Raw genomic sequence first — 16,429 nt, forward strand, 5'->3', positions numbered from 1 at the left:
ATTCTTTAGGCTTCTGGCTAGGCTACCGAGTTATGATGGGACTGAATGAAAGGTACTTATGATGGGTTCTCATAGTTCTAGCCATTGCAACATCCCTGTTAGTCATCTGATCTTTATTTTTTTTTACATTTTCTATCAATTTCCCACAAGCAAAGTCAAAGAGAAGCCAGCAAGAAGTCAAAAGTCACAGTCAGATAAAGTCTTCACTTATGAGGCCTGGTGGCACAGTGGTTAGAATGCAATATTGCAGGCTGACTCTGTCCACCACCTGGAGTTCCATCCTGACAGGCTCGCGGTTGACTCAGCCTTCCATCCTTCTGAGGTGAATAAAATGAGGATCCAGATTGTTGAGGCCAATATGCTGATATTGTATAGCAAATGCTATAAATCACTATCGGGTGGTATATATGTCTAAGTGCTTTTACTATTGCTAATGACCTGCACAGTTCTTGCTAAACAGTAACAAGAATTGCCAGGATTATCATTGCTAAGTGACATGGTTACACGATATTGTGTTTTATGACCATGTTGCTTGGCAATGGCAATTCTAATATCTATTATTGTAAACCCAAGACTACTTGTGGTGAAATTTTGAGTCATATATTTGATGAAATTTATCACATTTGGAAAGTGTCACAGAATTTAGTTTTGCTTTATTTGCTAGGAAGAAAATAGTAGCTCCAACAATGGATGATCAGTCAAAATATAAGAAACGAGTATGTACCTGTCCTACCTATAATATATATAAAGAGAGGAAGTAATTTCAAGTAAAATAAAAATAGTTTTATGGCCTAGTCCAACCAAATATGTGATTTACTATTTTTATTTTTCCTGGTTTCATATTCTTAAGTAAATGTGATTGGTTCTGAACTTATTTCTTAAAAGACATAAGCTCTAAGAGCAAATATAGATGAAGTGAAGAGAAGCAAAAAGAAGTGAAGCAAAGAGAAGAGAAATACCAACTACATTGTGGAATATTTGTGTATTTCTACTTGCCCCAGTTCCAGAAGCATATCATAAAGCTGGAAAAGACAGGAAACAGCAATCTGAATGATCAAGCAATCAAATTCTTTCCCCTTCAAAGAAAAAAAAAGAAACATTTCTGATGAATCTTCTTAATTAGGGAGAAAAAAGATAATCAAATAAACTTATCTAAGATTAAGCATATGCCATTAGGTGGAAAGAGGCAACAACACTCGGGACATCTAGTGAAATTTTGGGACACCAAAATCAAAACAGAAGGATGTCAGATCCTTAAAACTATAAACAGATGTTGTTAATAATTTATTGAGGGTAGATTTATTGATAATCTTTAAGAGATGATGACTAAATGGCTAAAAAATAGAATGGACTGAAAATCTGGACTGTGTTGGTTAATCATTCCAGAACTATTTCTTAATTATCTTAACTATTACTTAAACAGAGAAATAGATGGAATGGGCAAAAAAGCAGTGGGATCAGGGGCAACTTCTGACTTCCTGGCTGCTTCCTCATTTAGTTTCATTAAAAGTCACTGGCAGGGATCATCAGAAATCTTCCTTCCTTCCTTCCCTCCCTCCCCCCCTCCTCCCCCCCCCATGAAGATGATTGAACACTGACATGAATGAGTCATTCTACTAACTCTCAGTTCATTTTATTGTGAGTTTGATATTTAATCAAATGCTTGCACTTCCATACCAAAACAGAGTAAAAGAAAAAATACTATGTTAACTAGAGATCATCTTTAGCAAGTGTTTTATGCATGCATTCCTAATCCTGGTCTATCTCATTTTCTCATTATGAACATGTTTAAAATAAAGAAATAATTCTAGTATATATAATTTTATATTTATACATTGAATACATAAATGAATATATGTGTATTCATATTTGAATATATTTTAATTATGGATTTGAGGTGAATATATCCATTTTTAAATCCATCTCATTCAACATATTTTGATATTTTCTAAAACTGAAAAGAGCATTGCAAAATTTAAAACAATTCAACAAGCTAAAAATAATAATTGCATAATGGTTTGGCCATTCATTTGCAGCATAGGGCAAATCAATCATGTTGTTTCAGATTTTGCAAATACCAAATTCTTCATGCATCACTCCTTGTAAATACCTTTTTTCAGATGGATTATTATTATACTCAGGTTGTAACATATCTTTATTTGTAATATATGTTTATTAACTCTAATGGGACTTCATTCTAGAGTAAACACATGCAAGACTGCATGATGTCTTTTTCCAGAAAAATCTATATTAACAGATGATTTGAAGCATTCCCAAAACATAGAGAGGCAAAATTTAAAATAAGTGAAACTTCATTTTTGCATATTTATAACAGAAGGAAACAAATCATAATCCTATGCAAATGTAAAAATTAAGAAACATTGATTTTAATGAGGTATGCTTTTACATATATGTCCATAGAATTACAGATTCAATTACTCAATGAAATAAATGAATTAGCTTATCAAGATAATATCAGCTATTAGTATTTTTTAAAAATAAAATCATCTCAAAGTTGTATACACTTTAGCTGCACAAAAGAATGAAAATTTAGGAAAGGTGCAAGGAAAAAAGAAAGAAATAGCTACAATGTGTGAACAGTACTACATCATCGGAAGGATGATATATTGTTTAAAATAATATTGCTAGAATCAGTACTTAGTTCCTAATTTAAAATTGAATGTATATACATTTGAGAAGAATGTACTACTATTGCAATATTAAGTAGACAGTAATGCTATTTCTAGCGTCAAATCAATTTCTCCATTGTCTTGCATATTATTTTACAATATCAAGCAAATATTTCCAATATCAAAAATTCTCAATATCTTTTCCCAATATCAACAATTAACAGTTAAAGTTAAATGGACAACATGTGAAAGCCATCTTTCTATTCTGAAGAAGGTATCTCAACATCCAAATAGCAGAGAAGGATCCAGGAGAAGGATCAGACTAACTATCTTTTATAGTCAACATGAAAATGACTTCAAATGACTTACCAATTAATTGGATGCTTATAAGGTCATCTTCTGTAAAGTATCTGGGAAAGACCAGCTCTTTTATGATCAGCACTATCCCATAAATCTTTTCAAAAGACAGCAATTCATTTGCATAAAAGGTCCTGCCTGTCCCAGCTGAGAAGTTTCAAGTTTGGCCTGTTTCCCACATTCCATTGCATCATGGTTCTGAATCCAAGTCAAAAGCAAAAGTATTAAAGATAGAGCTTGGCTGTTACTGTCCCCCCCCTTTTGCTTTTACATTTTTACTCCTAACTTTTAAGGCTCCCTTGACCTTTAAAACTACACAAAATCCTACATACACAATCATTTTCATTTTCATAAAAGATTTTCTCTTCACCCCTCCCGTTCTGGTTCTTGCAGCTGGACAGATGAGGACTTTTTTTCCTGTGACTTTCTTTGCTGGTTATGATGCTGCTATCTTTCATTCTGCCTCTCATATCTGATACTCTCCCCTTCCATTCTTATCACAGACTTTGTTTAAATAGCTAAATACTCTAGCAACTCATTGGCAGTGTTGTTTTAATAGAAAAAGGATTTGGGGAAATTCATTGGCAGCACTTCATATTAAGGAATAATTCCAGATAAAATAAACACAATCAAAATTTATAGAGCTGCTGGGTGCATTGGCACTGGATTCAAAACCCTTTCTGCACATAAACATACGAAGAACAGTTGTAAGGAATTAGGTATGTCTGTTTAATAAAAAGAAGAACAAGGGGTGATATGATAGCAGTGTTCCAATATATATTTAAGAGGCTGACACAAAGAAGATGAGGTCAATCTATTATTGAAAGCACCTACAGGAAAGACAAGAAACAATGGACGGAAACCAATAAGGAGACAAGCAACCTAGAACTAAGAAGAAATTTCCTGATAATGAGAACAATTAATCAGTGAAATGACTTGCTTTAATACTGGAGGTTTTAGAATAGAATTCTTTATTGGCCAAATGTGATTGGACACAGAAGGAATTTGTATCTGGTGCATAATCTCTCAATGTACATGCAAGCAATAAGTGATAAATCACAGTTATCATAAAAATACATTCATCATAAATCATAAGATACAACACTTAGTGATAATCGTAGGATTCTAAATAAGCAATCAACATAAATCATACTAGGATACTAAGTAAACAAAATAATTTATAAGAAAGAAGCAACAAAGTTATAATCAAAAGAATATAAGGAGATAGGTAATCGGTAATAGACAATAGGAAAGATGAAAAGAAGAATAGAATACAGCCTTAGTAGATAGTTTGACAGTGTTGTGGGAATTAAATGTTTAGTAGAGTGATAGCATGGGGGAAAATGTGCCTAGTTGTTCTGACATGTCCTATAGCATTGTTTTGAGGTAGAAATTGAAATAGTTTATGTCCAGGATGCAAGAGGTCTGTAGATATTTTCACAGTCCTCTTTCTGGCTTGTGCACTATACAGGTTCTCAATGGAAGACAGATTGGTAGCAATGGTTTTTTCTGCAGTTCTAATTATCTGCTAAGGTCTGTTTCTGTCTTGTTTGGTCACAATGTCAAACCAGACAGTTATAGAGGTGCAGATGACAGACTCAATAATACTTTTGTAGAACTGTATCAGCAGCTCCTTGAGCATCCTGAGCTTTCTGGATTGGCACAAGAAGAACATTCTTTGTTGTGCTTTTTTGATGATGCTTTTGTGTTAGGTGTCCATTTTAAGTCTTGAGATATTATAGAACCTAGAAACGTGAAGGTCTCTACTGTTGATAGCAATAGCAATGGCTATTATATATCAATTCACAGTGCTTTATTGCCTTCTGTAAGTGATTTACAGAGTCAGCATATTGCTTGCAACAATTTGGGTCCTCATTTTACTGACCTGAGAACAATGGAAGGCTGAATCAGCCATGAGCGGGGGAGAATTGAACTGCTGAACTGCTTGCAGCTAGCAGTTCAATAGAATTAGCCTGAAGTATTGCAGTACTGCATTCTAATCACTGTGTCACCACGGATACTGTATTGTCTAGTATTGTAAGAGGTGATAGTATAGGAGAGTTTCTCCTAAAATCTACTGTGATTTGTACAGTTTTGAGTGTGTTCAGTTCCAAGCACACCACAAGGCTAATTGTTCAACCTCCTGTCTGTATGCAGATTCATCATTATTTCGAATGAGACCAATCACTGTTGTATCATTTGCAAACTTAAGTACTTTAATAGAAGGATCCTTTGAAAAGCAGTCATTGGTATAGAGAGAGAAGAGGAGAGAGCACACAGCCCTGGGCGCCCCCTGTGCTAATTATACAGGTATCTGAAATGATTTTGCCTAGCTTCACCTGCTACTTCCTGTCTGTTAGAAAGCTTATGACCCACTTACAAGTGTGGTCAGGCACATTTAGCTGATTTAGTTTAATTAGAAGAATATCTGGAATAATGATTTTGAATGCTGAGCTGAAGTCTACAAAAAGGACCCTTGTATAGGTCTTTGGAGATTGAAGATGTTGTAGGACCATGATGGCGAACCTATGGCATGCATGCCAGAGGTGGCACACAGCACCCTCTCTGGCACGCGAGCCATCGATGCAGCTCAGCTCTGCCATCCATGCGTGCCTCCCACCAGCCAGCTGGTCTTTGGGTCTCAGCCACGCAGGCATGGGGGAGAGGTGCATGTGGGGGTTCATGCGCGTGCACTGAGGCTGCACACACATTGCATTTGGGGGTTTGGGCACACTCACACATTTTGGGCACTCGGTCCGGTCACTGTTGTAGGATGTAGTGCAGAGCCATATTAACAGCATCATCTGCTGATCTATTTGCTCGGTAGGCAAATTGCAATGGGTCTAACAGTGGATCTGTGATGGTTTTCAGGTAGGCCAGCACTAATCTTTCAAATGTTTTCATAACTATGGATGTCAAAGCAACCAGTCTATAGTCATTGAGTTTCTTGATGGAGGGTTTCTTCAGCATTGGGATGATAGTAGAGCATTTGAAACAAAAAAGAACATAGCACATCTCTAATGATTTATTAAAGATACGGGTGAAGATGGGAAGCAATTGGTCAGCACAAGTTTTCAAGCAAGAAGGAGTTATCTTGTCTGGACCTGGTAAATTTCCAAGCTTTTGTCTGTGAAATAGACTTTGCATATCATTTTCTGTAATCACCAGAGGTGGGGGCCCCAAAGTGATGGGTTGTAGAAGGCTTGGTTGTTGTTGGTGTATCTGAGATGGAGATAGTGGAGATAGGTGATAGCAGTTTCTTCTCAAACCTACAGTAAAACCTATAGAAAACATTCAGGTCATCTGCCAGTTGTCTATTTCCTTCAGCACGAAAAGGAGGTTTGCTGTAACCAGTGATATTTTAAAGAGTTTTCCACATGTTTGCTGGCTCATTTGTTGAGAATTGATTTCTTAGGTTTTCAGAGTAGCTTCTTTTTGCAGCTCTGATCTCCCTTCTTAATACATTTCTGGCTGGATTGTATAGTTTTCTATCTCCTTTTCTGTAGGCTTCCTCTTTGGCATGATGTAGCTGCTTGAGTTTAGCTGTGAACCAAGGCTAGTTGTTACTGTATATTCACAGGTTTCTGGTCAGCACACATAGGTCTTCACCAAAACTAACATATAATGTTACAGTATCTATGAATTCATCCAAATCTGCTGAGATATCTTCAAAAACAATACAATCAGTGCAGTCAAGGCAAGCCTGTAGCTTTAGTTTTTTCTCCTCAGGCCAAGACTTCACTGATTTAATTGTTGGTTTTATAGTTTTAAGACTTTGTATGTAAACAGGTACAAGGTGAATCATATAATGATCAGAGTGTCCCACAGCTGTTCATGGTAAAGATTGAGAAGCATATTTTCATGTTGTGTAGCAGTGGTTTAAAGTATTCTTGCCCCTAGTTAGACAGTTGATGTGCTAAAATTTGGATAGTTCTTCGCTTAAGATAGCACTGTTGAAATCTCCTATCACAATGAGGATTGAATCTGGTATTTCTCTTCAGCCCACATAATCTAGTGAGCTAGTATTTGTAATGCATTGTTTATACAAGCTGGTAGAGGAACATACACTGTAAATAAAAGAAATGAGGATTCGACCTCCGGTCCCTGCAGGTGACGGACGTTTCGTCTGCCGCTTGTCTTCTCGGTGGGCTCCGTTCAGGAGCACAGGAGGCCTTGGAGGGGTCCCCTGCTGTAGGGCAGCTTGTTGGAACCCCCCAGACTCGGCGGCAGTGGTGGTGGGTTTTCCAGCTTCACCCCAGGAGCCGGGGAGCAGAAGGGGGGCATCCTTGCCCCTTCGCCGAATGGGCTCTGGAAGAAATAAGTTAATCAAAGGAAGCGTGGCTGAAATGTTGATTGTGGAGGATCCTTCCTAATCTCTTCAACTATCGGTAATGGATAAGCAGCAGGCTATCGTAAGTTTCTGTTCAATCTATTTAAAACCGAAGATTAGAGGGGGGAGTTTTTTTTCTATAACCCCCCCTCGGACAAAGTGGCATTCAAACTCTCTCTCTCCACTTTGGAATGGAGAGAGAACAAAGGCTGACTTGCCACTTGAATTAACTATGTGAGAAAGACTGAAATCACAGTTGCAAGAGTGCTTGCTGAGCTGTTTTTAAAAATCAAAACTTTTGCTCTTCTCCCTGCGAAAAGGAGGAGTCAAGATGGCTCCCCTCCATTCCCGTTTTTGTACTTATAAATGAAGTCTGCCTTTTGAAACCACCCTGGGGAAAAAATGATTTTCTGGCATCTTTTAATACCTCCCTTGAGGGTGCTCTGGATCTCTTCTGCTTCGTGGACTTTCTGGATTTGATTATTTGGTTTTTCCCTTCCTGGTGTACCTCTGTGTCTTGGAACAGTGAAGGAGAATTAACTTTTTACTTTTGGATTCGCCTGCTACCTTGGACCAGCCCGACTGCGCACTCCAGTGACGCCATTTTCTTTGTAAAAGACTTACCATCTCTGAACTTAGACAATGGGACCTAAGAAACCACCAACGGGCAAGTCACTTTCGGCTCCTGCCTCAGCGACTTCCAGTCCAAGTACCCAGCAGCCGAAAATTACTTCATTGCTACAAAAAGAAATGGCTGGAGAGAGCTCAAAAGAATTATCTGTCAACCAAATGTTTCAGGAAATTATGAGAGGTCAAAATGAACTGAGGAAGGAAGTGGCAGACCTCAAAGATGAACTCAGAGGGGTACAACATAACACAACATAAAATAAACAGAGAATTGCAGTGCTGGAGGAGGGGGCAGCTGGGATGGAGGAAAAGGTTAAGGAGGTCCGAAAGGGAAATTTAGAACTGGAAAATTTTATGGCCAAAATAGAATTTGAAAGAATGTCTTTTTTTTCTCAGGTTCCAGAATCTACCAGAGACAGAAAATGAAGATCTTAAAGATATTATGAGCACAATTTTAGCAGAATACTTAAGAGAAACAAAGAGCAGATGTGGTGGGATATGGACCTGGTCTATAGAATTAATTCAGCATATGCCAGAACCCATAATGTTCCAAGAGAGGTACATGTTAAATTCCTCAGGAGGACCACGAGAGATGAGGTGCTAGGGGCCCAAAGGGAGGGACCTCTAAAATACCAAGATAAAGAAATTACCATCTAAAGCAAATTCTGAAAAAGATAAGAGAAAAAAGGAGGAAGTATTCTTCCTATCAAAGAAACTATACAATAGAGGAATTTGGTTTAGATGGTTATTGCCAGAAGGAATGCTGATTTTCTGGGAGGGAAGCCGAATTAGAATTAAGACAGTGGATGAGGCAGAGGCCTTTTAAAAAAAACATTTTTCTCTCCCAGAGGATGAAGATAGTGGAGGTGGGGAAAAAGGCAGCAATGTTCAAGACATGGGGAAGGGGGGGGCATGGCTCCACCTGGGGGCAGGAGGAGGGAGCAATATCAAAAAGGCTCAGGTCACAAAAATAAATATATCTGAAATATTATTGTAATTGTTGATATACTAGAAAGTGACAAAGAAAGAGATGATTGAACACATGTCTGATATAAAGTAAGAATTCTGTTTATGCTATCCTTTATATGTTATTTTTAAAATTGTAGAAGCGTGAGATTTGGGGGGATTTCTACTACTAACATGGGAGCTACCAAAATTTTCTATGTACCCTATTACCTTTCCCCCATAAATGTTTTAAAACCAATAAAAAAAATTTAAAAAAAAAAATGAGGAAAATCTTGTGGTGAATAAAACAGTTTGTAATTGATAATATAATGTCTCTAAGTTCACATCACAGAATTCCTTTAGTGTAGTTACATTATTGCACAATCAGTTGTTGATATACAAGCAGAGACACCCTCCCTTCTTTTTACCAAATGTTTCTGAAATGCTATCTGCCCTCAGTAAATGAAATCCTGGGATATGCAAGCTGCTATGATCAATTGACATTTTAATTTAAGAAGACATTGACAACTATTTGTCTGAAATAGTATACATTTCCTGCTTGAGCAGGCAGTTGGACTAGAAGATCACCAAGGTCCCTTCTAACTCTGTTATTCTGTTTTTTGTTTCTTGCTTGCATAGAATCGATCCTTCTTAGTGCATGCTATTGGTCCAGGGAGGGACAAACTGTCACCTCATTCTTGGCATACATGGGCAGCATAGCTACTGAGAGATTGGAGGTCAGCATTAATCCAACTGTTAAGAAAAGAAGCAAAACCCAGCTTGTCCATTATCAGCCAATCAATTTATGAAGGGTTGTTAGTAAGATACTTATTTGGACATTTTTGCTGGAAGCTGCTAATAGATTAGCTAATCACAGGGAATATTCTCAGAAAGTAAGCTTTAGAACAGTGTTTCTAAATATTTGATGTGGCAGGGGAAGTGAGTGAACTGTGATAGTGACTGTCCTAAATAGATAGAATGCAACTTCCTGGACATTAAGGGAGGAGAAGCTGATGCAACAGTAAGAACAAGGAAAAATAACTTTCTAAGTTTCCGGAAATCTTTGCAATCTAAGTAACCTGATACAATTATATAAAATCCTGTATAGATATTATTTACTGTACAGCTATTCATTTAAAATTAGATTTGGAACTTTATATAGAATACCTTAAAGACCTTTATATTTTATACTTTCTGCTATATATTCTCATAGATACTTATAGATAATACCCATTGGACATATGCGTATGTGAAAGCAAACTTATATAGACTTATATAGTATATTATACACAAAGACTAATGGGCACACAGCCAGTACCTCAGTCACACAGGATGTTACGAAACAGCTGACTAATCTGCATACATCAACTCCATCAACTAATCAAGATATAACAACACAGCCAACCAACCCACTTATAGCAACAAAGCCAGCACTCCACACACCCCCACCAATATTTATAGAAAGACGGCAGCTCTGACCACACTTTGCTCGCACAAGCACGAAGCCAAAGGCACCAGCCTGAAGATGCTTGCGATATAGGTATTATAAGTATCACTCATAGTAAATGCAATATCTATAACTTTTATATTTCTTATAATTAAATAACAGTTAGATTAAGATTAGTGTCACTGTTTATGTTAGTAGTCAGAACTGTTAGACCATCATTAGATTATTATTAGATTATTAATTGTACTGAGCAATTGTATAAATAGGATATTGATTGTATTATAATATAGGGTGTTCTATATTGTGGTCAATAATAGTAGTAAAGTAGGTAGAAGAATTTTGAGGAAGTGAGGTAGAGACAAAAAAAAGAAAGACAGATATAGGGGAAAAACTGGGATATATGGTACTGTGGAAAAACTTTTTAAAAACATTAAAATGACGAGTACAACCACCACAGTTACCAAAATAGGGGGAAGACAACTTTGACAATAGCATCCCCGTCAGAACCACGTTCAGTGGAAAGCATGTTAGGAGGTGAGAAATCAGGCTCCACTATAAATCTACAGAACATGCAATCAACCCTAACATTAATCCAGGAGAAAATGATGAAGATGCAGGAGGTAATGACAAAAAATCATGAAGAACTTAAGAGTGATATGGGGGAGGTACGCAAACTAGATGATAAAATTGGTACAATGCAGGAAAAGATAACACAAAATGAGCAAAAAATAAAAATAGTGGAAGCTAGAATGGAACAAACGGAAAAGAAACTAGCTAAAACAGAAAGTAAAATGATGGCAATCCACATTGACTCGCTAGAAAAGGCATAGGAGTTTTATGATCACTATATAATAGGGGAAGACGAACAAGATAGTAGAGAGGAAGCAGAAAGTAAGAGCCAGGGAGAACAGACATCAGAGAAAAAATTTACAGAGCAGGATATAAGGGACCGAAGGGAAACAGAATGACAGGAGAGAGAAGGAGCCAGGACAAGAACACAAACTAAGACAAGAACAAGGAAAGGACCCAAACCAACATACAAATAAGATGGAAGACAAAATAAAGATGATATCCTTGAACATCAATAGTATAAACCCGCAATGGCGAACCTATGGCACGTGTGACAGAAGTGGCATTCAGAGCCATTTCTCCTGGCACGCGGAGCCATCACCAGTTGCTCTTCCAGGTTCGGGTGCAGCAACCAGCTGGTCTTGGTGCACATTGAGGTGCCAGAAAGCAGAAGTGGAGCTGCCAATGCACATGTGCATGCCAGGAAAATGATCTTTTTGTTTCTAGGGTGCACATGCGCACCAGCCATTTGGTGATCTGGTTCCTGGCATGCATGCACATGCAAAAACCAGCAACAGGAAGAGCAACGGCCATGCATGCCAAAAGACGCAGAAAGGGGTTCACGGCGATTGCTTCTTAGCAGAGTAGAGATGTGGCTGGGGCTTCCCTCCCTTGCCACCTGAGTGGGCTTCTTGCATGGCCCCAGCCCTCCAGCTTGGGGCTCAAATGTGGTCTGAAGTGCCTGGCTGGCTTGGGCGTCCTAGAAAAGCAGTGGCAGCAGCAGCCACAAAGGGAAGGGCAGGAGTGGCCAGCAGACCCCTGCAGCCACTCCCACACCATTCAGAAGTGACACTGTGACAGCTGCCGGGGGCAAGGGGGTGGCAGCAGCAAGGACGGGCATTCCTCCCTCTCCACCGGAGTGCTTGCACAGCTCCAGCCCACGGCTCTGATGAGGATCTACCGTCTGGCGTGCCTGGCTGGCTTGGGCACCCCAGAAGAGCAGCAGTTGCAGCTACAGGGGGAAGGGCAGGAGCAACCGGGCAACTACCACAGTTGCTCCCAAGTTAGCGAGCCAGGCCCTCAGTGGCGTCTTTATGGGGATAGCTCACCTCCCTGCCATCAGTTCCTCCAGTACTCTGGCTGGAAGCAGCAGTGCAACAGTCGCCGTTACCAGGGCCGAAGGGGTGGCGGTGGTGAGAATGGGCGACCACCACCCCTTCTTCCCTTCCCCAACAGTGGCTGTTATGCTTCCATTTCCAGCTGGGATGCTGGTGGAGAAGCTGCTGGCAGGGAGGTGAGCTACCCGCATAAAGACGCCGCTGAGGGCCTTGCAGAATATACCCTGGCTGGAAGCAGCAGCGCTCCGGACTGTGGATCCTTGTCAGAGCTGCAGGCTGGAGCTGTGCAAGAAGCCTGCTCGGGCAGGCTGGAGGGAGGAAAGCCTGGAACTGCCCATCCTCACCATTGCCACCACTTCACCCCTGGTAGTGGTGGCTGTTGTGCTGCTGCTTCCAGCCAGGATATATTCTGCCAGGCCCTTGGCGGTGTCCTGGTACAAGGGGCGAAGAGGTGGCGGTGGTGAGGACAGGCTTGCCAGGCTTCCCTCCCCCCCGCCTGAGCAGGCTTCTTGCATAGCTCCAGCCCACAGCTCTGATGAGGATTTGCGGTCCAGAGTGCTGCTGCTTCCAGCTGGGATATATTCTGCCAGGCCCTCGGTGGTGTCCCGGTACCAGGGGTGAAGGAGTGACAATGGCGAGGACGGGCTGGCCAGGCTTCCCTCCCTCCCCCCGCCCGAGCAGGCTTCTTGCACAGCTCCAGCCCATGGCTCTGATGAAGATCAATGGTCCAGAGCACTGCCGCTTCCAGCCAGGATATATTCTGCCAGGCCCTCAGCAGTGTCTTTATGCGGGTAGCTTGCCTCCCCAACAGCAGTTCCTCTGCCAGCATCCCGGCTGGAAGCAGAAGCGCAACAGCCATTGTTGGGGAAGGAATGAAGGGGTGGTGATTGCCCATTCTCACCACTGCCACCCCTTCATCCCTGGTAAGAGCAACTGTTGCACTGCTGCTTCCAGCCAGGATGCTGGAGGAGCTGCTGATGGGAAGGTGAGCTACCTGCATAAAGAGACCGCCGAGCTGTGCAAGTAGCCTATTTGGGTGGGGAGGGGGGAAGCTCTTGCCTGTCCTTGCCACTGCCATCCCCTTGCTCTTGGCGGCTGTCACAGTGCTGCTTCTGGATGGGATGCTGGAGCAGCCAGAAGAAGGAGAAGCCACCGTGGGAGAAGTGGGCGGGGCAGATACCGATTGCAAATGCTTCTAGTGCATCTGATGAAACAGGCAGAATGACTATTGAGACTTGAGGCCGAGGTGGCATGGACGTAGGCAACACACCTGGAAGAGGCAGCGGTGGCAACAGCATTGTAGGGGGTGGAGGATAATGCCCAGGGGCTGCCCCATAACCCAGGTCAGGAACATGGAGCCAGAGAAGGGGTCTCCCAGGGCATCGGCTGGCCAAAGCGCGGGACTTCGCAGGCTGCAATAGAGACAAAGTCTGTGCACTGGATGGGGTGATTGTGAGGCTTGGGGCCCAGCGCTGGCCAGGCCGGCCACCCCATCAAAAGAAGCACTTTCCTCTGTTGCTTCTGAAGGCAGCGGGGCTGCTGTGGATGTAAGGGGAAGGTGCTGGGTCCATTCCTTCCAAAACGACCATTATATTCCTCCCTGGGCTCCATCTCCGGGCAGGTGGAGCAAGAGCCCAGGGCTAAGCCCATCGGCCACAGCCTCCATTTCCAAGACCAGGCTGTTCAGTCACCCCCAGTGCAGTCTGGGAGATAGCAAAGAGCCTCAGGAGGAAGAAAAACGGGTCTATCGTGGGCCAAAAGGGGAAGGGGGTTGCACGCGCATGTATTATGGGCATGGCATACCCGCATATGGTCCCTTTGTGCTCCCCGCTTTTGGCATGGGAGCCCAAAAAGGTTCGCCATCGCTGGTATAAACTCATGGGCTAAGCGAAAATAAACATTAACAAGACTCAAAAGACAGAATATGGATATTGTCTGCCTACAGGAAGTTCATATCAAAGAAAAATATAATAATATTCTAGAATGTCCCAAATTAGGAAAGCTGCATCTAGCGTTAGCACAAAATAGGAAAAGAGGGATTGCAGTATACATAAAAGATTGGTTAAATTTGAAGAAAATATTCAGTGATAGAGAAGGCAGATTTTTAATGATGGAAATAACAACAAATGAAAAAAAAATTCTGCTGGAGACAATTTATGCTCCCAATATAAACCAAAAAGAATTCTATAATAAATTACACAAGAAAATAATTGAATCGGATTGGGAAAATGTCTGTATAATAGGTGATTTCAATATGGTGGCAGACAATAAAATGGATTATAGGAATACAAAGAAGAATAAAAAGAAAAGATGACAACAACCGAGTACCTTCTTTGAAATGGTGCAAGAATTAAACTTAAGGGATGCATGGAGACAGATAAATCCAAAGAAGAGACAGTGCACTTTCTTTTCCCATCCATACAATTCATGGTCACGAATAGATATGGCATGAACGAATACAGAATTGATCAATAACACAGAAGGTATGGACATTTTGCCAAATACATGGGCAGACCACAATCCACTAATGGTAAAATGGAAAGATCAGAGAAAAAAATTAAGATGGACGCTAAATCAGAGAATTGTAAAAGAAAAATCATATATACAAATGATGGATAAGGAATTAGATATTTTCTTCAAGGAAAACAAGAAAGGCCAAACAGCACTACAAAATCTATGGGATACCACAAAAGCCTATGTGCGGGGTGTAACAATAGCATATACGGCAAGGAGAAATAAGGAAAAAAGGAAACAGCAAACATTATTACAGGAGAAGCTTAAAGAATTGGAGACCGTGTTGCATAAAGAACCACAAAATACTAAAATCAAAGAAGAGAGAGATTTGGTGAAACATAAAAATCAATCTAACATTTCAAGAAGAAATGATACGTAATATAAAAATGGCAAAACAAAACTATTTTGAAACAGCAAATAAACCAGATAGATGTCTGGCCCAAAAATTGAAGAAAGAAAAAACAAAAAAGCTAATACAGCAATTACAGGACGAACATGGGAATTTGTTCCATAAGACAGAAGAAGAAGAAAGTATAATCCAAAACTTTTTTCAAACTCTATACAGTCAGAAAAACATCTCAGAAAAAGAACTCCAAAATTATTTGCAAGAGAGAAACCTACCAAGTATTTCAGAGGAAGCAAGAGAAATGCTAAATGAGAAAATAACTCTAACAGAGATGAAGGAGGCAATAAAGAAAAAAAAAACATTAAATCACCAGGACCGGATGGGATTCCCATGGACATATATATAAAATTAAAGGAAACTTTTGAGGAAATCATGTTGCAATTGTACAAAGAAGTATTAGAACAAGCAAAAATGCCAAGTTTATGGACTGAGGCATTTATAACATTAATTCCAAAAGAAGAAACAGACAAATAATTGATCCAAAACTATAGGCCAATCTCGCTGCTAAATGTTGACTATAAAATATTTATGATGATTATTGGTGAAAGACTTAAAAATATTAAATAAAATTCAGATCAAAACAGGTTCCTACCCCAAAGACAATTAAGAAATAATACAAGAATTATAATGAATGTATTAGAATACTATGAAGCACATCTAGAGAAACAATTAGCACTAGTATTGGTAGATGCACAAAAAGCTTTTGATAATTTAAATTGGCAGTTTCTTATTACACAATTAGCTATTATGAAATTTGGAGAAAACATTATTAGAATGATTAAGGCAATATATTCAAACCAGACAGCTAAAATAATGGTGAATGGAGATCTAACAGAGAAAGTCTCTATAAATAAAGGGGTCAGACAAGGATGCCCACTAGGCAAAATGAGGAATTAGAGAGTATTGGAAATGCAAATAGTTAAAAAGATAAAATATCTTGGAATCTGGCTAACGGCTAACTGTTCTACTATAAAAGAAAACAATTATTCAAAATTACTACAACAAATACGAAAGGACTTGGAAAATTGGGCTAAATTACAATTGTCGCTGATTGGAAGAATTGTGACCATAAAAATGAATATCCTACCAAATTTTTTATTTCTATTCTAAACTGTACCAGTAAAATTAGAGAAAAACGTTTTCGTGGAACTAAATAAAATAATTTCAAATTTTATTTGGCTGGATAAAAAGCTAGGATAAAATTAAAATTACTACAGGACTCTAGAATCAAAGGAGGATTTGGCCTCCCAGATTGGGAGCTTTACT

The 16,429-nt window shown here is 39.9% G+C and overlaps 1 protein-coding gene across 1 annotated transcript in view; it reads right to left on the reverse strand.

Moving 5' to 3' along the window:
- LOC309381661 (collagen alpha-6(VI) chain-like) overlaps positions 1–1,004 on the reverse strand; it is an 81,775-nt gene extending 80,771 nt beyond the window's left edge. The window contains exon 1 of the mRNA XM_081932890.1: positions 997–1,004. The gene's annotated coding sequence lies outside the window, so the exon portion shown is untranslated. The remainder of the gene's footprint in view (positions 1–996) is intronic.
- Between the last annotated feature and the right edge of the window lie 15,425 nt (positions 1,005–16,429).

Source organism: Natrix helvetica, assembly GCF_964273705.1.
Source record: "Natrix helvetica genome assembly, chromosome: Z".
Classification (NCBI taxonomy): Eukaryota; Metazoa; Chordata; class Lepidosauria; order Squamata; family Natricidae; genus Natrix; species Natrix helvetica.